General features: G+C 47.2%; 63 non-coding genes across 63 annotated transcripts; all 63 read right to left on the bottom strand.

Annotated features, from left to right (window-relative positions):
• Positions 1 to 72: 72 nt before the first annotated feature.
• Positions 73 to 191, bottom strand: LOC137920758 (5S ribosomal RNA). Its single transcript, XR_011107010.1, has one exon. It is a non-coding gene; the product is annotated as a 5S ribosomal RNA (ribosomal RNA).
• Positions 192 to 344: 153 nt separating this feature from the next.
• On the bottom strand, positions 345 to 463 carry LOC137920757 (5S ribosomal RNA). Its single transcript, XR_011107009.1, has one exon. It is a non-coding gene; the product is annotated as a 5S ribosomal RNA (ribosomal RNA).
• A 154-nt stretch (positions 464 to 617) lies between these two features.
• Positions 618 to 736, bottom strand: LOC137920594 (5S ribosomal RNA). Its single transcript, XR_011106857.1, has one exon. It is a non-coding gene; the product is annotated as a 5S ribosomal RNA (ribosomal RNA).
• A 154-nt stretch (positions 737 to 890) lies between these two features.
• Positions 891 to 1009, bottom strand: LOC137920756 (5S ribosomal RNA). The gene has a single exon (XR_011107008.1). It is a non-coding gene; the product is annotated as a 5S ribosomal RNA (ribosomal RNA).
• Positions 1010 to 1162: 153 nt separating this feature from the next.
• LOC137920755 (5S ribosomal RNA) lies at positions 1163 to 1281 on the bottom strand. The gene has a single exon (XR_011107007.1). It is a non-coding gene; the product is annotated as a 5S ribosomal RNA (ribosomal RNA).
• A 153-nt stretch (positions 1282 to 1434) lies between these two features.
• Positions 1435 to 1553, bottom strand: LOC137920639 (5S ribosomal RNA). Its single transcript, XR_011106900.1, has one exon. It is a non-coding gene; the product is annotated as a 5S ribosomal RNA (ribosomal RNA).
• A 154-nt stretch (positions 1554 to 1707) lies between these two features.
• Positions 1708 to 1826, bottom strand: LOC137920753 (5S ribosomal RNA). The gene has a single exon (XR_011107006.1). It is a non-coding gene; the product is annotated as a 5S ribosomal RNA (ribosomal RNA).
• Positions 1827 to 1979: 153 nt separating this feature from the next.
• Positions 1980 to 2098, bottom strand: LOC137920752 (5S ribosomal RNA). Its single transcript, XR_011107005.1, has one exon. It is a non-coding gene; the product is annotated as a 5S ribosomal RNA (ribosomal RNA).
• Positions 2099 to 2252: 154 nt separating this feature from the next.
• On the bottom strand, positions 2253 to 2371 carry LOC137920751 (5S ribosomal RNA). Its single transcript, XR_011107004.1, has one exon. It is a non-coding gene; the product is annotated as a 5S ribosomal RNA (ribosomal RNA).
• Positions 2372 to 2524: 153 nt separating this feature from the next.
• LOC137920750 (5S ribosomal RNA) lies at positions 2525 to 2643 on the bottom strand. Its single transcript, XR_011107003.1, has one exon. It is a non-coding gene; the product is annotated as a 5S ribosomal RNA (ribosomal RNA).
• Positions 2644 to 2797: 154 nt separating this feature from the next.
• On the bottom strand, positions 2798 to 2916 carry LOC137920749 (5S ribosomal RNA). The gene has a single exon (XR_011107002.1). It is a non-coding gene; the product is annotated as a 5S ribosomal RNA (ribosomal RNA).
• A 153-nt stretch (positions 2917 to 3069) lies between these two features.
• LOC137920747 (5S ribosomal RNA) lies at positions 3070 to 3188 on the bottom strand. The gene has a single exon (XR_011107000.1). It is a non-coding gene; the product is annotated as a 5S ribosomal RNA (ribosomal RNA).
• Positions 3189 to 3342: 154 nt separating this feature from the next.
• LOC137920593 (5S ribosomal RNA) lies at positions 3343 to 3461 on the bottom strand. The gene has a single exon (XR_011106856.1). It is a non-coding gene; the product is annotated as a 5S ribosomal RNA (ribosomal RNA).
• Positions 3462 to 3615: 154 nt separating this feature from the next.
• Positions 3616 to 3734, bottom strand: LOC137920746 (5S ribosomal RNA). Its single transcript, XR_011106999.1, has one exon. It is a non-coding gene; the product is annotated as a 5S ribosomal RNA (ribosomal RNA).
• Positions 3735 to 3887: 153 nt separating this feature from the next.
• LOC137920745 (5S ribosomal RNA) lies at positions 3888 to 4006 on the bottom strand. Its single transcript, XR_011106998.1, has one exon. It is a non-coding gene; the product is annotated as a 5S ribosomal RNA (ribosomal RNA).
• Positions 4007 to 4159: 153 nt separating this feature from the next.
• Positions 4160 to 4278, bottom strand: LOC137920744 (5S ribosomal RNA). Its single transcript, XR_011106997.1, has one exon. It is a non-coding gene; the product is annotated as a 5S ribosomal RNA (ribosomal RNA).
• A 154-nt stretch (positions 4279 to 4432) lies between these two features.
• Positions 4433 to 4551, bottom strand: LOC137920592 (5S ribosomal RNA). Its single transcript, XR_011106855.1, has one exon. It is a non-coding gene; the product is annotated as a 5S ribosomal RNA (ribosomal RNA).
• Positions 4552 to 4705: 154 nt separating this feature from the next.
• On the bottom strand, positions 4706 to 4824 carry LOC137920743 (5S ribosomal RNA). Its single transcript, XR_011106996.1, has one exon. It is a non-coding gene; the product is annotated as a 5S ribosomal RNA (ribosomal RNA).
• Positions 4825 to 4978: 154 nt separating this feature from the next.
• On the bottom strand, positions 4979 to 5097 carry LOC137920742 (5S ribosomal RNA). Its single transcript, XR_011106995.1, has one exon. It is a non-coding gene; the product is annotated as a 5S ribosomal RNA (ribosomal RNA).
• A 153-nt stretch (positions 5098 to 5250) lies between these two features.
• LOC137920741 (5S ribosomal RNA) lies at positions 5251 to 5369 on the bottom strand. The gene has a single exon (XR_011106994.1). It is a non-coding gene; the product is annotated as a 5S ribosomal RNA (ribosomal RNA).
• A 154-nt stretch (positions 5370 to 5523) lies between these two features.
• LOC137920590 (5S ribosomal RNA) lies at positions 5524 to 5642 on the bottom strand. Its single transcript, XR_011106854.1, has one exon. It is a non-coding gene; the product is annotated as a 5S ribosomal RNA (ribosomal RNA).
• A 154-nt stretch (positions 5643 to 5796) lies between these two features.
• LOC137920740 (5S ribosomal RNA) lies at positions 5797 to 5915 on the bottom strand. The gene has a single exon (XR_011106993.1). It is a non-coding gene; the product is annotated as a 5S ribosomal RNA (ribosomal RNA).
• A 153-nt stretch (positions 5916 to 6068) lies between these two features.
• LOC137920739 (5S ribosomal RNA) lies at positions 6069 to 6187 on the bottom strand. The gene has a single exon (XR_011106992.1). It is a non-coding gene; the product is annotated as a 5S ribosomal RNA (ribosomal RNA).
• Positions 6188 to 6340: 153 nt separating this feature from the next.
• LOC137920737 (5S ribosomal RNA) lies at positions 6341 to 6459 on the bottom strand. Its single transcript, XR_011106991.1, has one exon. It is a non-coding gene; the product is annotated as a 5S ribosomal RNA (ribosomal RNA).
• Positions 6460 to 6613: 154 nt separating this feature from the next.
• On the bottom strand, positions 6614 to 6732 carry LOC137920589 (5S ribosomal RNA). Its single transcript, XR_011106853.1, has one exon. It is a non-coding gene; the product is annotated as a 5S ribosomal RNA (ribosomal RNA).
• A 154-nt stretch (positions 6733 to 6886) lies between these two features.
• Positions 6887 to 7005, bottom strand: LOC137920735 (5S ribosomal RNA). Its single transcript, XR_011106989.1, has one exon. It is a non-coding gene; the product is annotated as a 5S ribosomal RNA (ribosomal RNA).
• Positions 7006 to 7159: 154 nt separating this feature from the next.
• Positions 7160 to 7278, bottom strand: LOC137920734 (5S ribosomal RNA). The gene has a single exon (XR_011106988.1). It is a non-coding gene; the product is annotated as a 5S ribosomal RNA (ribosomal RNA).
• Positions 7279 to 7431: 153 nt separating this feature from the next.
• LOC137920733 (5S ribosomal RNA) lies at positions 7432 to 7550 on the bottom strand. Its single transcript, XR_011106987.1, has one exon. It is a non-coding gene; the product is annotated as a 5S ribosomal RNA (ribosomal RNA).
• A 153-nt stretch (positions 7551 to 7703) lies between these two features.
• Positions 7704 to 7822, bottom strand: LOC137920638 (5S ribosomal RNA). Its single transcript, XR_011106899.1, has one exon. It is a non-coding gene; the product is annotated as a 5S ribosomal RNA (ribosomal RNA).
• Positions 7823 to 7976: 154 nt separating this feature from the next.
• LOC137920731 (5S ribosomal RNA) lies at positions 7977 to 8095 on the bottom strand. The gene has a single exon (XR_011106986.1). It is a non-coding gene; the product is annotated as a 5S ribosomal RNA (ribosomal RNA).
• Positions 8096 to 8248: 153 nt separating this feature from the next.
• On the bottom strand, positions 8249 to 8367 carry LOC137920730 (5S ribosomal RNA). The gene has a single exon (XR_011106985.1). It is a non-coding gene; the product is annotated as a 5S ribosomal RNA (ribosomal RNA).
• A 154-nt stretch (positions 8368 to 8521) lies between these two features.
• Positions 8522 to 8640, bottom strand: LOC137920724 (5S ribosomal RNA). The gene has a single exon (XR_011106980.1). It is a non-coding gene; the product is annotated as a 5S ribosomal RNA (ribosomal RNA).
• A 153-nt stretch (positions 8641 to 8793) lies between these two features.
• Positions 8794 to 8912, bottom strand: LOC137920714 (5S ribosomal RNA). The gene has a single exon (XR_011106972.1). It is a non-coding gene; the product is annotated as a 5S ribosomal RNA (ribosomal RNA).
• A 154-nt stretch (positions 8913 to 9066) lies between these two features.
• Positions 9067 to 9185, bottom strand: LOC137920703 (5S ribosomal RNA). The gene has a single exon (XR_011106961.1). It is a non-coding gene; the product is annotated as a 5S ribosomal RNA (ribosomal RNA).
• A 153-nt stretch (positions 9186 to 9338) lies between these two features.
• LOC137920691 (5S ribosomal RNA) lies at positions 9339 to 9457 on the bottom strand. The gene has a single exon (XR_011106950.1). It is a non-coding gene; the product is annotated as a 5S ribosomal RNA (ribosomal RNA).
• A 154-nt stretch (positions 9458 to 9611) lies between these two features.
• On the bottom strand, positions 9612 to 9730 carry LOC137920588 (5S ribosomal RNA). The gene has a single exon (XR_011106852.1). It is a non-coding gene; the product is annotated as a 5S ribosomal RNA (ribosomal RNA).
• Positions 9731 to 9884: 154 nt separating this feature from the next.
• LOC137920680 (5S ribosomal RNA) lies at positions 9885 to 10003 on the bottom strand. Its single transcript, XR_011106939.1, has one exon. It is a non-coding gene; the product is annotated as a 5S ribosomal RNA (ribosomal RNA).
• Positions 10004 to 10156: 153 nt separating this feature from the next.
• On the bottom strand, positions 10157 to 10275 carry LOC137920637 (5S ribosomal RNA). The gene has a single exon (XR_011106898.1). It is a non-coding gene; the product is annotated as a 5S ribosomal RNA (ribosomal RNA).
• A 154-nt stretch (positions 10276 to 10429) lies between these two features.
• On the bottom strand, positions 10430 to 10548 carry LOC137920668 (5S ribosomal RNA). Its single transcript, XR_011106927.1, has one exon. It is a non-coding gene; the product is annotated as a 5S ribosomal RNA (ribosomal RNA).
• A 153-nt stretch (positions 10549 to 10701) lies between these two features.
• LOC137920656 (5S ribosomal RNA) lies at positions 10702 to 10820 on the bottom strand. Its single transcript, XR_011106916.1, has one exon. It is a non-coding gene; the product is annotated as a 5S ribosomal RNA (ribosomal RNA).
• Positions 10821 to 10974: 154 nt separating this feature from the next.
• LOC137920644 (5S ribosomal RNA) lies at positions 10975 to 11093 on the bottom strand. The gene has a single exon (XR_011106905.1). It is a non-coding gene; the product is annotated as a 5S ribosomal RNA (ribosomal RNA).
• A 153-nt stretch (positions 11094 to 11246) lies between these two features.
• LOC137920633 (5S ribosomal RNA) lies at positions 11247 to 11365 on the bottom strand. Its single transcript, XR_011106894.1, has one exon. It is a non-coding gene; the product is annotated as a 5S ribosomal RNA (ribosomal RNA).
• A 154-nt stretch (positions 11366 to 11519) lies between these two features.
• LOC137920621 (5S ribosomal RNA) lies at positions 11520 to 11638 on the bottom strand. The gene has a single exon (XR_011106883.1). It is a non-coding gene; the product is annotated as a 5S ribosomal RNA (ribosomal RNA).
• Positions 11639 to 11791: 153 nt separating this feature from the next.
• On the bottom strand, positions 11792 to 11910 carry LOC137920610 (5S ribosomal RNA). The gene has a single exon (XR_011106872.1). It is a non-coding gene; the product is annotated as a 5S ribosomal RNA (ribosomal RNA).
• Positions 11911 to 12064: 154 nt separating this feature from the next.
• LOC137920587 (5S ribosomal RNA) lies at positions 12065 to 12183 on the bottom strand. The gene has a single exon (XR_011106851.1). It is a non-coding gene; the product is annotated as a 5S ribosomal RNA (ribosomal RNA).
• Positions 12184 to 12337: 154 nt separating this feature from the next.
• On the bottom strand, positions 12338 to 12456 carry LOC137920598 (5S ribosomal RNA). The gene has a single exon (XR_011106861.1). It is a non-coding gene; the product is annotated as a 5S ribosomal RNA (ribosomal RNA).
• A 153-nt stretch (positions 12457 to 12609) lies between these two features.
• On the bottom strand, positions 12610 to 12728 carry LOC137920586 (5S ribosomal RNA). The gene has a single exon (XR_011106850.1). It is a non-coding gene; the product is annotated as a 5S ribosomal RNA (ribosomal RNA).
• A 153-nt stretch (positions 12729 to 12881) lies between these two features.
• LOC137920574 (5S ribosomal RNA) lies at positions 12882 to 13000 on the bottom strand. The gene has a single exon (XR_011106839.1). It is a non-coding gene; the product is annotated as a 5S ribosomal RNA (ribosomal RNA).
• A 154-nt stretch (positions 13001 to 13154) lies between these two features.
• LOC137920585 (5S ribosomal RNA) lies at positions 13155 to 13273 on the bottom strand. Its single transcript, XR_011106849.1, has one exon. It is a non-coding gene; the product is annotated as a 5S ribosomal RNA (ribosomal RNA).
• Positions 13274 to 13427: 154 nt separating this feature from the next.
• Positions 13428 to 13546, bottom strand: LOC137920563 (5S ribosomal RNA). Its single transcript, XR_011106828.1, has one exon. It is a non-coding gene; the product is annotated as a 5S ribosomal RNA (ribosomal RNA).
• Positions 13547 to 13700: 154 nt separating this feature from the next.
• LOC137920551 (5S ribosomal RNA) lies at positions 13701 to 13819 on the bottom strand. Its single transcript, XR_011106816.1, has one exon. It is a non-coding gene; the product is annotated as a 5S ribosomal RNA (ribosomal RNA).
• A 153-nt stretch (positions 13820 to 13972) lies between these two features.
• Positions 13973 to 14091, bottom strand: LOC137920540 (5S ribosomal RNA). Its single transcript, XR_011106805.1, has one exon. It is a non-coding gene; the product is annotated as a 5S ribosomal RNA (ribosomal RNA).
• A 154-nt stretch (positions 14092 to 14245) lies between these two features.
• Positions 14246 to 14364, bottom strand: LOC137920584 (5S ribosomal RNA). Its single transcript, XR_011106848.1, has one exon. It is a non-coding gene; the product is annotated as a 5S ribosomal RNA (ribosomal RNA).
• A 154-nt stretch (positions 14365 to 14518) lies between these two features.
• Positions 14519 to 14637, bottom strand: LOC137920528 (5S ribosomal RNA). The gene has a single exon (XR_011106794.1). It is a non-coding gene; the product is annotated as a 5S ribosomal RNA (ribosomal RNA).
• A 153-nt stretch (positions 14638 to 14790) lies between these two features.
• On the bottom strand, positions 14791 to 14909 carry LOC137920517 (5S ribosomal RNA). The gene has a single exon (XR_011106783.1). It is a non-coding gene; the product is annotated as a 5S ribosomal RNA (ribosomal RNA).
• A 153-nt stretch (positions 14910 to 15062) lies between these two features.
• On the bottom strand, positions 15063 to 15181 carry LOC137920505 (5S ribosomal RNA). The gene has a single exon (XR_011106772.1). It is a non-coding gene; the product is annotated as a 5S ribosomal RNA (ribosomal RNA).
• A 154-nt stretch (positions 15182 to 15335) lies between these two features.
• On the bottom strand, positions 15336 to 15454 carry LOC137920583 (5S ribosomal RNA). The gene has a single exon (XR_011106847.1). It is a non-coding gene; the product is annotated as a 5S ribosomal RNA (ribosomal RNA).
• Positions 15455 to 15608: 154 nt separating this feature from the next.
• On the bottom strand, positions 15609 to 15727 carry LOC137921235 (5S ribosomal RNA). Its single transcript, XR_011107465.1, has one exon. It is a non-coding gene; the product is annotated as a 5S ribosomal RNA (ribosomal RNA).
• Positions 15728 to 15881: 154 nt separating this feature from the next.
• Positions 15882 to 16000, bottom strand: LOC137921224 (5S ribosomal RNA). Its single transcript, XR_011107454.1, has one exon. It is a non-coding gene; the product is annotated as a 5S ribosomal RNA (ribosomal RNA).
• Positions 16001 to 16153: 153 nt separating this feature from the next.
• Positions 16154 to 16272, bottom strand: LOC137921212 (5S ribosomal RNA). The gene has a single exon (XR_011107443.1). It is a non-coding gene; the product is annotated as a 5S ribosomal RNA (ribosomal RNA).
• A 154-nt stretch (positions 16273 to 16426) lies between these two features.
• LOC137920582 (5S ribosomal RNA) lies at positions 16427 to 16545 on the bottom strand. Its single transcript, XR_011106846.1, has one exon. It is a non-coding gene; the product is annotated as a 5S ribosomal RNA (ribosomal RNA).
• A 154-nt stretch (positions 16546 to 16699) lies between these two features.
• Positions 16700 to 16818, bottom strand: LOC137921200 (5S ribosomal RNA). The gene has a single exon (XR_011107432.1). It is a non-coding gene; the product is annotated as a 5S ribosomal RNA (ribosomal RNA).
• A 153-nt stretch (positions 16819 to 16971) lies between these two features.
• Positions 16972 to 17090, bottom strand: LOC137921188 (5S ribosomal RNA). Its single transcript, XR_011107421.1, has one exon. It is a non-coding gene; the product is annotated as a 5S ribosomal RNA (ribosomal RNA).
• Between the last annotated feature and the right edge of the window lie 71 nt (positions 17091 to 17161).

Below are 17161 nucleotides of genomic sequence, written 5' to 3'. Positions count from 1 at the left end.
AATGGATAAAAGTTTACGGATTGAGAATATTGGAGTGCTAAAAAGGAACCGCCGAAAGAAAAACGCCAAAAAAGCCAACATCACGCGGTGTTCCCAGGCGGTCACCCATCCAAGTACTGACCGCGCCCGACGTTGCTTAACTTCGGTGATCGGACGAGAACCGGTGTATTCAACGTGGTATGGACGTTGGCGACTGATGGTCTTCGAAACGTAAACGCGAGAGGCGACATCGGAGAGAAATCTTCATTTTTTTGGTAATAATCTCCTATAAAAATGGATAAAACTTTATGGATTGAGAATGTTGGAGCGCTAAAACGGAACCGCCGAAAGAAAAACGCCAAAAAAGCCAACATCACGCGGTGTTCCCAGGCGGTCACCCATCCAAGTACTGACCGCGCCCGACGTTGCTTAACTTCGGTGATCGGACGAGAACCGGTGTATTCAACGTGGTATGGACGTTGGCGACTGATGGTCTTCGAAACGCAAACGCGAGAGGCGACATCGGAGAGAAATCTTCATTTTTTTGTTAATAATCTCCTATGAAAAATGGATAAAAGTTTACGGATTGAGAATATTGGAGCGCTAAAAAGGAACCGCCGAAAGAAAAACGCCAAAAAAGCCAACATCACGCGGTGTTCCCAGGCGGTCACCCATCCAAGTACTGACCGCGCCCGACGTTGCTTATCTTCGGTGATCGGACGAGAACCGGTGTATTCAACGTGGTATGGACGTTGGCGACTGATGGTCTTCGAAACGCAAACGCGAGAGGCGACATCGGAGAGAAATCTTCATTTTTTTGTTAATAATCTCCTATGAAAAATGGATAAAAGTTTACGGATTGAGAATATTGGAGCGCTAAAAAGGAACCGCCGAAAGAAAAACGCCAAAAAAGCCAACATCACGCGGTGTTCCCAGGCGGTCACCCATCCAAGTACTGACCGCGCCCGACGTTGCTTAACTTCGGTGATCGGACGAGAACCGGTGTATTCAACGTGGTATGGACGTTGGCGACTGATGGTCTTCGAAACGCAAACGCGAGAGGCGACATCGGAGAGAAATCTTCATTTTTTTGGTAATAATCTCCTATAAAAATGGATAAAACTTTATGGATTGAGAATGTTGGAGCGCTAAAAGGGAACCGCCGAAAGAAAAACGCCAAAAAAGCCAACATCACGCGGTGTTCCCAGGCGGTCACCCATCCAAGTACTGACCGCGCCCGACGTTGCTTAACTTCGGTGATCGGACGAGAACCGGTGTATTCAACGTGGTATGGACGTTGGCGACTGATGGTCTTCGAAACGTAAACGCGAGAGGCGACATCGGAGAGAAATCTTCATTTTTTTGGTAATAATCTCCTATAAAAATGGATAAAACTTTATGGATTGAGAATGTTGGAGCGCTAAAAGGGAACCGCCGAAAGAAAAACGCCAAAAAAGCCAACATCACGCGTTGTTCCCAGGCGGTCACCCATCCAAGTACTGACCGCGCCCGACGTTGCTTAACTTCGGTGATCGGACGAGAACCGGTGTATTCAACGTGGTATGGACGTTGGCGACTGATGGTCTTCGAAACGCAAACGCGAGAGGCGACATCGGAGAGAAATCTTCATTTTTTTGTTAATAATCTCCTATGAAAAATGGATAAAAGTTTACGGATTGAGAATATTGGAGCGCTAAAAAGGAACCGCCGAAAGAAAAACGCCAAAAAAGCCAACATCACGCGGTGTTCCCAGGCGGTCACCCATCCAAGTACTGACCGCGCCCGACGTTGCTTAACTTCGGTGATCGGACGAGAACCGGTGTATTCAACGTGGTATGGACGTTGGCGACTGATGGTCTTCGAAACGCAAACGCGAGAGGCGACATCGGAGAGAAATCTTCATTTTTTTATTAATAATCTCCTTTGAAAAATGGATAAAAGTTTATGGATTGAGAATACAGGAGCGCTAAAAAGGAACCGCCGAAAAAAAACGCCAAAAAAGCCAACATCACGCGGTGTTCCCAGGCGGTCACCCATCCAAGTACTGACCGCGCCCGACGTTGCTTAACTTCGGTGATCGGACGAGAACCGGTGTATTCAACGTGGTATGGACGTTGGCGACAGATGGTCTTCGAAACGCAAACGCGAGAGGCGACATCGGAGAGAAATCTTCATTTTTTTGTTAATAATCTCCTATGAAAAATGGATAAAAGTTTACGGATTGAGAATATTGGAGTGCTAAAAAGGAACCGCCGAAAGAAAAACGCTTAAAAAGCCAACATCACGCGGTGTTCCCAGGCGGTCACCCATCCAAGTACTGACCGCGCCCGACGTTGCTTAACTTCGGTGATCGGACGAGAACCGGTGTATTCAACGTGGTATGGACGTTGGCGACTGATGGTCTTCGAAACGCAAACGCGAGAGGCGACATCGGAGAGAAATCTTCATTTTTTTATTAATAATCTCCTTTGAAAAATGGATAAAAGTTTATGGATTGAGAATACAGGAGCGCTAAAAAGGAACCGCCGAAAAAAAACGCCAAAAAAGCCAACATCACGCGGTGTTCCCAGGCGGTCACCCATCCAAGTACTGACCGCGCCCGACGTTGCTTAACTTCGGTGATCGGACGAGAACCGGTGTATTCAACGTGGTATGGACGTTGGCGACAGATGGTCTTCGAAACGCAAACGCGAGAGGCGACATCGGAGAGAAATCTTCATTTTTTTGTTAATAATCTCCTATGAAAAATGGATAAAAGTTTACGGATTGAGAATATTGGAGTGCTAAAAAGGAACCGCCGAAAGAAAAACGCCAAAAAAGCCAACATCACGCGGTGTTCCCAGGCGGTCACCCATCCAAGTACTGACCGCGCCCGACGTTGCTTAACTTCGGTGATCGGACGAGAACCGGTGTATTCAACGTGGTATGGACGTTGGCGACTGATGGTCTTCGAAACGTAAACGCGAGAGGCGACATCGGAGAGAAATCTTCATTTTTTTGGTAATAATCTCCTATAAAAATGGATAAAACTTTATGGATTGAGAATGTTGGAGCGCTAAAACGGAACCGCCGAAAGAAAAACGCCAAAAAAGCCAACATCACGCGGTGTTCCCAGGCGGTCACCCATCCAAGTACTGACCGCGCCCGACGTTGCTTAACTTCGGTGATCGGACGAGAACCGGTGTATTCAACGTGGTATGGACGTTGGCGACTGATGGTCTTCGAAACGCAAACGCGAGAGGCGACATCGGAGAGAAATCTTCATTTTTTTGTTAATAATCTCCTATGAAAAATGGATAAAAGTTTACGGATTGAGAATATTGGAGCGCTAAAAAGGAACCGCCGAAAGAAAAACGCCAAAAAAGCCAACATCACGCGGTGTTCCCAGGCGGTCACCCATCCAAGTACTGACCGCGCCCGACGTTGCTTATCTTCGGTGATCGGACGAGAACCGGTGTATTCAACGTGGTATGGACGTTGGCGACTGATGGTCTTCGAAACGCAAACGCGAGAGGCGACATCGGAGAGAAATCTTCATTTTTTTGTTAATAATCTCCTATGAAAAATGGATAAAAGTTTACGGATTGAGAATATTGGAGCGCTAAAAAGGAACCGCCGAAAGAAAAACGCCAAAAAAGCCAACATCACGCGGTGTTCCCAGGCGGTCACCCATCCAAGTACTGACCGCGCCCGACGTTGCTTAACTTCGGTGATCGGACGAGAACCGGTGTATTCAACGTGGTATGGACGTTGGCGACTGATGGTCTTCGAAACGCAAACGCGAGAGGCGACATCGGAGAGAAATCTTCATTTTTTTGGTAATAATCTCCTATAAAAATGGATAAAACTTTATGGATTGAGAATGTTGGAGCGCTAAAAGGGAACCGCCGAAAGAAAAACGCCAAAAAAGCCAACATCACGCGGTGTTCCCAGGCGGTCACCCATCCAAGTACTGACCGCGCCCGACGTTGCTTAACTTCGGTGATCGGACGAGAACCGGTGTATTCAACGTGGTATGGACGTTGGCGACTGATGGTCTTCGAAACGTAAACGCGAGAGGCGACATCGGAGAGAAATCTTCATTTTTTTGGTAATAATCTCCTATAAAAATGGATAAAACTTTATGGATTGAGAATGTTGGAGCGCTAAAAGGGAACCGCCGAAAGAAAAACGCCAAAAAAGCCAACATCACGCGGTGTTCCCAGGCGGTCACCCATCCAAGTACTGACCGCGCCCGACGTTGCTTAACTTCGGTGATCGGACGAGAACCGGTGTATTCAACGTGGTATGGACGTTGGCGACTGATGGTCTTCGAAACGCAAACGCGAGAGGCGACATCGGAGAGAAATCTTCATTTTTTTGTTAATAATCTCCTATGAAAAATGGATAAAAGTTTACGGATTGAGAATATTGGAGCGCTAAAAAGGAACCGCCGAAAGAAAAACGCCAAAAAAGCCAACATCACGCGGTGTTCCCAGGCGGTCACCCATCCAAGTACTGACCGCGCCCGACGTTGCTTATCTTCGGTGATCGGACGAGAACCGGTGTATTCAACGTGGTATGGACGTTGGCGACTGATGGTCTTCGAAACGCAAACGCGAGAGGCGACATCGGAGAGAAATCTTCATTTTTTTGTTAATAATCTCCTATGAAAAATGGATAAAAGTTTACGGATTGAGAATATTGGAGCGCTAAAAAGGAACCGCCGAAAGAAAAACGCCAAAAAAGCCAACATCACGCGGTGTTCCCAGGCGGTCACCCATCCAAGTACTGACCGCGCCCGACGTTGCTTAACTTCGGTGATCGGACGAGAACCGGTGTATTCAACGTGGTATGGACGTTGGCGACAGATGGTCTTCGAAACGCAAACGCGAGAGGCGACATCGGAGAGAAATCTTCATTTTTTTGTTAATAATCTCCTATGAAAAATGGATAAAAGTTTACGGATTGAGAATATTGGAGTGCTAAAAAGGAACCGCCGAAAGAAAAACGCCAAAAAAGCCAACATCACGCGGTGTTCCCAGGCGGTCACCCATCCAAGTACTGACCGCGCCCGACGTTGCTTAACTTCGGTGATCGGACGAGAACCGGTGTATTCAACGTGGTATGGACGTTGGCGACTGATGGTCTTCGAAACGTAAACGCGAGAGGCGACATCGGAGAGAAATCTTCATTTTTTTGGTAATAATCTCCTATAAAAATGGATAAAACTTTATGGATTGAGAATGTTGGAGCGCTAAAACGGAACCGCCGAAAGAAAAACGCCAAAAAAGCCAACATCACGCGGTGTTCCCAGGCGGTCACCCATCCAAGTACTGACCGCGCCCGACGTTGCTTAACTTCGGTGATCGGACGAGAACCGGTGTATTCAACGTGGTATGGACGTTGGCGACTGATGGTCTTCGAAACGCAAACGCGAGAGGCGACATCGGAGAGAAATCTTCATTTTTTTGTTAATAATCTCCTATGAAAAATGGATAAAAGTTTACGGATTGAGAATATTGGAGCGCTAAAAAGGAACCGCCGAAAGAAAAACGCCAAAAAAGCCAACATCACGCGGTGTTCCCAGGCGGTCACCCATCCAAGTACTGACCGCGCCCGACGTTGCTTATCTTCGGTGATCGGACGAGAACCGGTGTATTCAACGTGGTATGGACGTTGGCGACTGATGGTCTTCGAAACGCAAACGCGAGAGGCGACATCGGAGAGAAATCTTCATTTTTTTGTTAATAATCTCCTATGAAAAATGGATAAAAGTTTACGGATTGAGAATATTGGAGCGCTAAAAAGGAACCGCCGAAAGAAAAACGCCAAAAAAGCCAACATCACGCGGTGTTCCCAGGCGGTCACCCATCCAAGTACTGACCGCGCCCGACGTTGCTTAACTTCGGTGATCGGACGAGAACCGGTGTATTCAACGTGGTATGGACGTTGGCGACTGATGGTCTTCGAAACGCAAACGCGAGAGGCGACATCGGAGAGAAATCTTCATTTTTTTGGTAATAATCTCCTATAAAAATGGATAAAACTTTATGGATTGAGAATGTTGGAGCGCTAAAAGGGAACCGCCGAAAGAAAAACGCCAAAAAAGCCAACATCACGCGGTGTTCCCAGGCGGTCACCCATCCAAGTACTGACCGCGCCCGACGTTGCTTAACTTCGGTGATCGGACGAGAACCGGTGTATTCAACGTGGTATGGACGTTGGCGACTGATGGTCTTCGAAACGTAAACGCGAGAGGCGACATCGGAGAGAAATCTTCATTTTTTTGGTAATAATCTCCTATAAAAATGGATAAAACTTTATGGATTGAGAATGTTGGAGCGCTAAAAGGGAACCGCCGAAAGAAAAACGCCAAAAAAGCCAACATCACGCGGTGTTCCCAGGCGGTCACCCATCCAAGTACTGACCGCGCCCGACGTTGCTTAACTTCGGTGATCGGACGAGAACCGGTGTATTCAACGTGGTATGGACGTTGGCGACTGATGGTCTTCGAAACGCAAACGCGAGAGGCGACATCGGAGAGAAATCTTCATTTTTTTGTTAATAATCTCCTATGAAAAATGGATAAAAGTTTACGGATTGAGAATATTGGAGCGCTAAAAAGGAACCGCCGAAAGAAAAACGCCAAAAAAGCCAACATCACGCGGTGTTCCCAGGCGGTCACCCATCCAAGTACTGACCGCGCCCGACGTTGCTTATCTTCGGTGATCGGACGAGAACCGGTGTATTCAACGTGGTATGGACGTTGGCGACTGATGGTCTTCGAAACGCAAACGCGAGAGGCGACATCGGAGAGAAATCTTCATTTTTTTGTTAATAATCTCCTATGAAAAATGGATAAAAGTTTACGGATTGAGAATATTGGAGCGCTAAAAAGGAACCGCCGAAAGAAAAACGCCAAAAAAGCCAACATCACGCGGTGTTCCCAGGCGGTCACCCATCCAAGTACTGACCGCGCCCGACGTTGCTTAACTTCGGTGATCGGACGAGAACCGGTGTATTCAACGTGGTATGGACGTTGGCGACAGATGGTCTTCGAAACGCAAACGCGAGAGGCGACATCGGAGAGAAATCTTCATTTTTTTGTTAATAATCTCCTATGAAAAATGGATAAAAGTTTACGGATTGAGAATATTGGAGTGCTAAAAAGGAACCGCCGAAAGAAAAACGCCAAAAAAGCCAACATCACGCGGTGTTCCCAGGCGGTCACCCATCCAAGTACTGACCGCGCCCGACGTTGCTTAACTTCGGTGATCGGACGAGAACCGGTGTATTCAACGTGGTATGGACGTTGGCGACTGATGGTCTTCGAAACGCAAACGCGAGAGGCGACATCGGAGAGAAATCTTCATTTTTTTGGTAATAATCTCCTATAAAAATGGATAAAACTTTATGGATTGAGAATGTTGGAGCGCTAAAAGGGAACCGCCGAAAGAAAAACGCCAAAAAAGCCAACATCACGCGGTGTTCCCAGGCGGTCACCCATCCAAGTACTGACCGCGCCCGACGTTGCTTAACTTCGGTGATCGGACGAGAACCGGTGTATTCAACGTGGTATGGACGTTGGCGACTGATGGTCTTCGAAACGTAAACGCGAGAGGCGACATCGGAGAGAAATCTTCATTTTTTTGGTAATAATCTCCTATAAAAATGGATAAAACTTTATGGATTGAGAATGTTGGAGCGCTAAAAGGGAACCGCCGAAAGAAAAACGCCAAAAAAGCCAACATCACGCGTTGTTCCCAGGCGGTCACCCATCCAAGTACTGACCGCGCCCGACGTTGCTTAACTTCGGTGATCGGACGAGAACCGGTGTATTCAACGTGGTATGGACGTTGGCGACTGATGGTCTTCGAAACGCAAACGCGAGAGGCGACATCGGAGAGAAATCTTCATTTTTTTGTTAATAATCTCCTATGAAAAATGGATAAAAGTTTACGGATTGAGAATATTGGAGCGCTAAAAAGGAACCGCCGAAAGAAAAACGCCAAAAAAGCCAACATCACGCGGTGTTCCCAGGCGGTCACCCATCCAAGTACTGACCGCGCCCGACGTTGCTTAACTTCGGTGATCGGACGAGAACCGGTGTATTCAACGTGGTATGGACGTTGGCGACTGATGGTCTTCGAAACGCAAACGCGAGAGGCGACATCGGAGAGAAATCTTCATTTTTTTATTAATAATCTCCTTTGAAAAATGGATAAAAGTTTATGGATTGAGAATACAGGAGCGCTAAAAAGGAACCGCCGAAAAAAAACGCCAAAAAAGCCAACATCACGCGGTGTTCCCAGGCGGTCACCCATCCAAGTACTGACCGCGCCCGACGTTGCTTAACTTCGGTGATCGGACGAGAACCGGTGTATTCAACGTGGTATGGACGTTGGCGACAGATGGTCTTCGAAACGCAAACGCGAGAGGCGACATCGGAGAGAAATCTTCATTTTTTTGTTAATAATCTCCTATGAAAAATGGATAAAAGTTTACGGATTGAGAATATTGGAGTGCTAAAAAGGAACCGCCGAAAGAAAAACGCCAAAAAAGCCAACATCACGCGGTGTTCCCAGGCGGTCACCCATCCAAGTACTGACCGCGCCCGACGTTGCTTAACTTCGGTGATCGGACGAGAACCGGTGTATTCAACGTGGTATGGACGTTGGCGACTGATGGTCTTCGAAACGCAAACGCGAGAGGCGACATCGGAGAGAAATCTTCATTTTTTTATTAATAATCTCCTTTGAAAAATGGATAAAAGTTTATGGATTGAGAATACAGGAGCGCTAAAAAGGAACCGCCGAAAAAAAACGCCAAAAAAGCCAACATCACGCGGTGTTCCCAGGCGGTCACCCATCCAAGTACTGACCGCGCCCGACGTTGCTTAACTTCGGTGATCGGACGAGAACCGGTGTATTCAACGTGGTATGGACGTTGGCGACAGATGGTCTTCGAAACGCAAACGCGAGAGGCGACATCGGAGAGAAATCTTCATTTTTTTGTTAATAATCTCCTATGAAAAATGGATAAAAGTTTACGGATTGAGAATATTGGAGTGCTAAAAAGGAACCGCCGAAAGAAAAACGCCAAAAAAGCCAACATCACGCGGTGTTCCCAGGCGGTCACCCATCCAAGTACTGACCGCGCCCGACGTTGCTTAACTTCGGTGATCGGACGAGAACCGGTGTATTCAACGTGGTATGGACGTTGGCGACTGATGGTCTTCGAAACGTAAACGCGAGAGGCGACATCGGAGAGAAATCTTCATTTTTTTGGTAATAATCTCCTATAAAAATGGATAAAACTTTATGGATTGAGAATGTTGGAGCGCTAAAACGGAACCGCCGAAAGAAAAACGCCAAAAAAGCCAACATCACGCGGTGTTCCCAGGCGGTCACCCATCCAAGTACTGACCGCGCCCGACGTTGCTTAACTTCGGTGATCGGACGAGAACCGGTGTATTCAACGTGGTATGGACGTTGGCGACTGATGGTCTTCGAAACGCAAACGCGAGAGGCGACATCGGAGAGAAATCTTCATTTTTTTGTTAATAATCTCCTATGAAAAATGGATAAAAGTTTACGGATTGAGAATATTGGAGCGCTAAAAAGGAACCGCCGAAAGAAAAACGCCAAAAAAGCCAACATCACGCGGTGTTCCCAGGCGGTCACCCATCCAAGTACTGACCGCGCCCGACGTTGCTTATCTTCGGTGATCGGACGAGAACCGGTGTATTCAACGTGGTATGGACGTTGGCGACTGATGGTCTTCGAAACGCAAACGCGAGAGGCGACATCGGAGAGAAATCTTCATTTTTTTGTTAATAATCTCCTATGAAAAATGGATAAAAGTTTACGGATTGAGAATATTGGAGCGCTAAAAAGGAACCGCCGAAAGAAAAACGCCAAAAAAGCCAACATCACGCGGTGTTCCCAGGCGGTCACCCATCCAAGTACTGACCGCGCCCGACGTTGCTTAACTTCGGTGATCGGACGAGAACCGGTGTATTCAACGTGGTATGGACGTTGGCGACTGATGGTCTTCGAAACGCAAACGCGAGAGGCGACATCGGAGAGAAATCTTCATTTTTTTGGTAATAATCTCCTATAAAAATGGATAAAACTTTATGGATTGAGAATGTTGGAGCGCTAAAAGGGAACCGCCGAAAGAAAAACGCCAAAAAAGCCAACATCACGCGTTGTTCCCAGGCGGTCACCCATCCAAGTACTGACCGCGCCCGACGTTGCTTAACTTCGGTGATCGGACGAGAACCGGTGTATTCAACGTGGTATGGACGTTGGCGACTGATGGTCTTCGAAACGCAAACGCGAGAGGCGACATCGGAGAGAAATCTTCATTTTTTTGTTAATAATCTCCTATGAAAAATGGATAAAAGTTTACGGATTGAGAATATTGGAGCGCTAAAAAGGAACCGCCGAAAGAAAAACGCCAAAAAAGCCAACATCACGCGGTGTTCCCAGGCGGTCACCCATCCAAGTACTGACCGCGCCCGACGTTGCTTAACTTCGGTGATCGGACGAGAACCGGTGTATTCAACGTGGTATGGACGTTGGCGACTGATGGTCTTCGAAACGCAAACGCGAGAGGCGACATCGGAGAGAAATCTTCATTTTTTTATTAATAATCTCCTTTGAAAAATGGATAAAAGTTTATGGATTGAGAATACAGGAGCGCTAAAAAGGAACCGCCGAAAAAAAACGCCAAAAAAGCCAACATCACGCGGTGTTCCCAGGCGGTCACCCATCCAAGTACTGACCGCGCCCGACGTTGCTTAACTTCGGTGATCGGACGAGAACCGGTGTATTCAACGTGGTATGGACGTTGGCGACAGATGGTCTTCGAAACGCAAACGCGAGAGGCGACATCGGAGAGAAATCTTCATTTTTTTGTTAATAATCTCCTATGAAAAATGGATAAAAGTTTACGGATTGAGAATATTGGAGTGCTAAAAAGGAACCGCCGAAAGAAAAACGCCAAAAAAGCCAACATCACGCGGTGTTCCCAGGCGGTCACCCATCCAAGTACTGACCGCGCCCGACGTTGCTTAACTTCGGTGATCGGACGAGAACCGGTGTATTCAACGTGGTATGGACGTTGGCGACTGATGGTCTTCGAAACGCAAACGCGAGAGGCGACATCGGAGAGAAATCTTCATTTTTTTATTAATAATCTCCTTTGAAAAATGGATAAAAGTTTATGGATTGAGAATACAGGAGCGCTAAAAAGGAACCGCCGAAAAAAAACGCCAAAAAAGCCAACATCACGCGGTGTTCCCAGGCGGTCACCCATCCAAGTACTGACCGCGCCCGACGTTGCTTAACTTCGGTGATCGGACGAGAACCGGTGTATTCAACGTGGTATGGACGTTGGCGACAGATGGTCTTCGAAACGCAAACGCGAGAGGCGACATCGGAGAGAAATCTTCATTTTTTTGTTAATAATCTCCTATGAAAAATGGATAAAAGTTTACGGATTGAGAATATTGGAGTGCTAAAAAGGAACCGCCGAAAGAAAAACGCCAAAAAAGCCAACATCACGCGGTGTTCCCAGGCGGTCACCCATCCAAGTACTGACCGCGCCCGACGTTGCTTAACTTCGGTGATCGGACGAGAACCGGTGTATTCAACGTGGTATGGACGTTGGCGACTGATGGTCTTCGAAACGTAAACGCGAGAGGCGACATCGGAGAGAAATCTTCATTTTTTTGGTAATAATCTCCTATAAAAATGGATAAAACTTTATGGATTGAGAATGTTGGAGCGCTAAAACGGAACCGCCGAAAGAAAAACGCCAAAAAAGCCAACATCACGCGGTGTTCCCAGGCGGTCACCCATCCAAGTACTGACCGCGCCCGACGTTGCTTAACTTCGGTGATCGGACGAGAACCGGTGTATTCAACGTGGTATGGACGTTGGCGACTGATGGTCTTCGAAACGCAAACGCGAGAGGCGACATCGGAGAGAAATCTTCATTTTTTTGTTAATAATCTCCTATGAAAAATGGATAAAAGTTTACGGATTGAGAATATTGGAGCGCTAAAAAGGAACCGCCGAAAGAAAAACGCCAAAAAAGCCAACATCACGCGGTGTTCCCAGGCGGTCACCCATCCAAGTACTGACCGCGCCCGACGTTGCTTATCTTCGGTGATCGGACGAGAACCGGTGTATTCAACGTGGTATGGACGTTGGCGACTGATGGTCTTCGAAACGCAAACGCGAGAGGCGACATCGGAGAGAAATCTTCATTTTTTTGTTAATAATCTCCTATGAAAAATGGATAAAAGTTTACGGATTGAGAATATTGGAGCGCTAAAAAGGAACCGCCGAAAGAAAAACGCCAAAAAAGCCAACATCACGCGGTGTTCCCAGGCGGTCACCCATCCAAGTACTGACCGCGCCCGACGTTGCTTAACTTCGGTGATCGGACGAGAACCGGTGTATTCAACGTGGTATGGACGTTGGCGACTGATGGTCTTCGAAACGCAAACGCGAGAGGCGACATCGGAGAGAAATCTTCATTTTTTTGGTAATAATCTCCTATAAAAATGGATAAAACTTTATGGATTGAGAATGTTGGAGCGCTAAAAGGGAACCGCCGAAAGAAAAACGCCAAAAAAGCCAACATCACGCGGTGTTCCCAGGCGGTCACCCATCCAAGTACTGACCGCGCCCGACGTTGCTTAACTTCGGTGATCGGACGAGAACCGGTGTATTCAACGTGGTATGGACGTTGGCGACTGATGGTCTTCGAAACGTAAACGCGAGAGGCGACATCGGAGAGAAATCTTCATTTTTTTGGTAATAATCTCCTATAAAAATGGATAAAACTTTATGGATTGAGAATGTTGGAGCGCTAAAAGGGAACCGCCGAAAGAAAAACGCCAAAAAAGCCAACATCACGCGGTGTTCCCAGGCGGTCACCCATCCAAGTACTGACCGCGCCCGACGTTGCTTAACTTCGGTGATCGGACGAGAACCGGTGTATTCAACGTGGTATGGACGTTGGCGACTGATGGTCTTCGAAACGCAAACGCGAGAGGCGACATCGGAGAGAAATCTTCATTTTTTTGTTAATAATCTCCTATGAAAAATGGATAAAAGTTTACGGATTGAGAATATTGGAGCGCTAAAAAGGAACCGCCGAAAGAAAAACGCCAAAAAAGCCAACATCACGCGGTGTTCCCAGGCGGTCACCCATCCAAGTACTGACCGCGCCCGACGTTGCTTATCTTCGGTGATCGGACGAGAACCGGTGTATTCAACGTGGTATGGACGTTGGCGACTGATGGTCTTCGAAACGCAAACGCGAGAGGCGACATCGGAGAGAAATCTTCATTTTTTTGTTAATAATCTCCTATGAAAAATGGATAAAAGTTTACGGATTGAGAATATTGGAGCGCTAAAAAGGAACCGCCGAAAGAAAAACGCCAAAAAAGCCAACATCACGCGGTGTTCCCAGGCGGTCACCCATCCAAGTACTGACCGCGCCCGACGTTGCTTAACTTCGGTGATCGGACGAGAACCGGTGTATTCAACGTGGTATGGACGTTGGCGACAGATGGTCTTCGAAACGCAAACGCGAGAGGCGACATCGGAGAGAAATCTTCATTTTTTTGTTAATAATCTCCTATGAAAAATGGATAAAAGTTTACGGATTGAGAATATTGGAGTGCTAAAAAGGAACCGCCGAAAGAAAAACGCCAAAAAAGCCAACATCACGCGGTGTTCCCAGGCGGTCACCCATCCAAGTACTGACCGCGCCCGACGTTGCTTAACTTCGGTGATCGGACGAGAACCGGTGTATTCAACGTGGTATGGACGTTGGCGACTGATGGTCTTCGAAACGTAAACGCGAGAGGCGACATCGGAGAGAAATCTTCATTTTTTTGGTAATAATCTCCTATAAAAATGGATAAAACTTTATGGATTGAGAATGTTGGAGCGCTAAAACGGAACCGCCGAAAGAAAAACGCCAAAAAAGCCAACATCACGCGGTGTTCCCAGGCGGTCACCCATCCAAGTACTGACCGCGCCCGACGTTGCTTAACTTCGGTGATCGGACGAGAACCGGTGTATTCAACGTGGTATGGACGTTGGCGACTGATGGTCTTCGAAACGCAAACGCGAGAGGCGACATCGGAGAGAAATCTTCATTTTTTTGTTAATAATCTCCTATGAAAAATGGATAAAAGTTTACGGATTGAGAATATTGGAGCGCTAAAAAGGAACCGCCGAAAGAAAAACGCCAAAAAAGCCAACATCACGCGGTGTTCCCAGGCGGTCACCCATCCAAGTACTGACCGCGCCCGACGTTGCTTATCTTCGGTGATCGGACGAGAACCGGTGTATTCAACGTGGTATGGACGTTGGCGACTGATGGTCTTCGAAACGCAAACGCGAGAGGCGACATCGGAGAGAAATCTTCATTTTTTTGTTAATAATCTCCTATGAAAAATGGATAAAAGTTTACGGATTGAGAATATTGGAGCGCTAAAAAGGAACCGCCGAAAGAAAAACGCCAAAAAAGCCAACATCACGCGGTGTTCCCAGGCGGTCACCCATCCAAGTACTGACCGCGCCCGACGTTGCTTAACTTCGGTGATCGGACGAGAACCGGTGTATTCAACGTGGTATGGACGTTGGCGACTGATGGTCTTCGAAACGCAAACGCGAGAGGCGACATCGGAGAGAAATCTTCATTTTTTTGGTAATAATCTCCTATAAAAATGGATAAAACTTTATGGATTGAGAATGTTGGAGCGCTAAAAGGGAACCGCCGAAAGAAAAACGCCAAAAAAGCCAACATCACGCGGTGTTCCCAGGCGGTCACCCATCCAAGTACTGACCGCGCCCGACGTTGCTTAACTTCGGTGATCGGACGAGAACCGGTGTATTCAACGTGGTATGGACGTTGGCGACTGATGGTCTTCGAAACGTAAACGCGAGAGGCGACATCGGAGAGAAATCTTCATTTTTTTGGTAATAATCTCCTATAAAAATGGATAAAACTTTATGGATTGAGAATGTTGGAGCGCTAAAAGGGAACCGCCGAAAGAAAAACGCCAAAAAAGCCAACATCACGCGGTGTTCCCAGGCGGTCACCCATCCAAGTACTGACCGCGCCCGACGTTGCTTAACTTCGGTGATCGGACGAGAACCGGTGTATTCAACGTGGTATGGACGTTGGCGACTGATGGTCTTCGAAACGCAAACGCGAGAGGCGACATCGGAGAGAAATCTTCATTTTTTTGTTAATAATCTCCTATGAAAAATGGATAAAAGTTTACGGATTGAGAATATTGGAGCGCTAAAAAGGAACCGCCGAAAGAAAAACGCCAAAAAAGCCAACATCACGCGGTGTTCCCAGGCGGTCACCCATCCAAGTACTGACCGCGCCCGACGTTGCTTATCTTCGGTGATCGGACGAGAACCGGTGTATTCAACGTGGTATGGACGTTGGCGACTGATGGTCTTCGAAACGCAAACGCGAGAGGCGACATCGGAGAGAAATCTTCATTTTTTTGTTAATAATCTCCTATGAAAAATGGATAAAAGTTTACGGATTGAGAATATTGGAGCGCTAAAAAGGAACCGCCGAAAGAAAAACGCCAAAAAAGCCAACATCACGCGGTGTTCCCAGGCGGTCACCCATCCAAGTACTGACCGCGCCCGACGTTGCTTAACTTCGGTGATCGGACGAGAACCGGTGTATTCAACGTGGTATGGACGTTGGCGACAGATGGTCTTCGAAACGCAAACGCGAGAGGCGACATCGGAGAGAAATCTTCATTTTTTTGTTAATAATCTCCTATGAAAAATGGATAAAAGTTTACGGATTGAGAATATTGGAGTGCTAAAAAGGAACCGCCGAAAGAAAAACGCCAAAAAAGCCAACATCACGCGGTGTTCCCAGGCGGTCACCCATCCAAGTACTGACCGCGCCCGACGTTGCTTAACTTCGGTGATCGGACGAGAACCGGTGTATTCAACGTGGTATGGACGTTGGCGACTGATGGTCTTCGAAACGTAAACGCGAGAGGCGACATCGGAGAGAAATCTTCATTTTTTTGGTAATAATCTCCTATAAAAATGGATAAAACTTTATGGATTGAGAATGTTGGAGCGCTAAAACGGAACCGCCGAAAGAAAAACGCCAAAAAAGCCAACATCACGCGGTGTTCCCAGGCGGTCACCCATCCAAGTACTGACCGCGCCCGACGTTGCTTAACTTCGGTGATCGGACGAGAACCGGTGTATTCAACGTGGTATGGACGTTGGCGACTGATGGTCTTCGAAACGCAAACGCGAGAGGCGACATCGGAGAGAAATCTTCATTTTTTTGTTAATAATCTCCTATGAAAAATGGATAAAAGTTTACGGATTGAGAATATTGGAGCGCTAAAAAGGAACCGCCGAAAGAAAAACGCCAAAAAAGCCAACATCACGCGGTGTTCCCAGGCGGTCACCCATCCAAGTACTGACCGCGCCCGACGTTGCTTATCTTCGGTGATCGGACGAGAACCGGTGTATTCAACGTGGTATGGACGTTGGCGACTGATGGTCTTCGAAACGCAAACGCGAGAGGCGACATCGGAGAGAAATCTTCATTTTTTTGTTAATAATCTCCTATGAAAAATGGATAAAAGTTTACGGATTGAGAATATTGGAGCGCTAAAAAGGAACCGCCGAAAGAAAAACGCCAAAAAAGCCAACATCACGCGGTGTTCCCAGGCGGTCACCCATCCAAGTACTGACCGCGCCCGACGTTGCTTAACTTCGGTGATCGGACGAGAACCGGTGTATTCAACGTGGTATGGACGTTGGCGACTGATGGTCTTCGAAACGCAAACGCGAGAGGCGACATCGGAGAGAAATCTTCATTTTTTTGGTAATAATCTCCTATAAAAATGGATAAAACTTTATGGATTGAGAATGTTGGAGCGCTAAAAGGGAACCGCCGAAAGAAAAACGCCAAAAAAGCCAACATCACGCGGTGTTCCCAGGCGGTCACCCATCCAAGTACTGACCGCGCCCGACGTTGCTTAACTTCGGTGATCGGACGAGAACCGGTGTATTCAACGTGGTATGGACGTTGGCGACTGATGGTCTTCGAAACGTAAACGCGAGAGGCGACATCGGAGAGAAATCTTCATTTTTTTGGTAATAAT

The sequence above is a fragment of the Battus philenor genome, unplaced genomic scaffold (genome assembly GCF_028537555.1).
Source record: "Battus philenor isolate CCGP_79_NKW_IND1 unplaced genomic scaffold, ilBatPhil1.0.hap1 SCAF_18, whole genome shotgun sequence".
NCBI classification, from domain to species: Eukaryota; Metazoa; Arthropoda; class Insecta; order Lepidoptera; family Papilionidae; genus Battus; species Battus philenor.
This window is presented reverse-complemented; position numbering and strand designations above follow the sequence as displayed.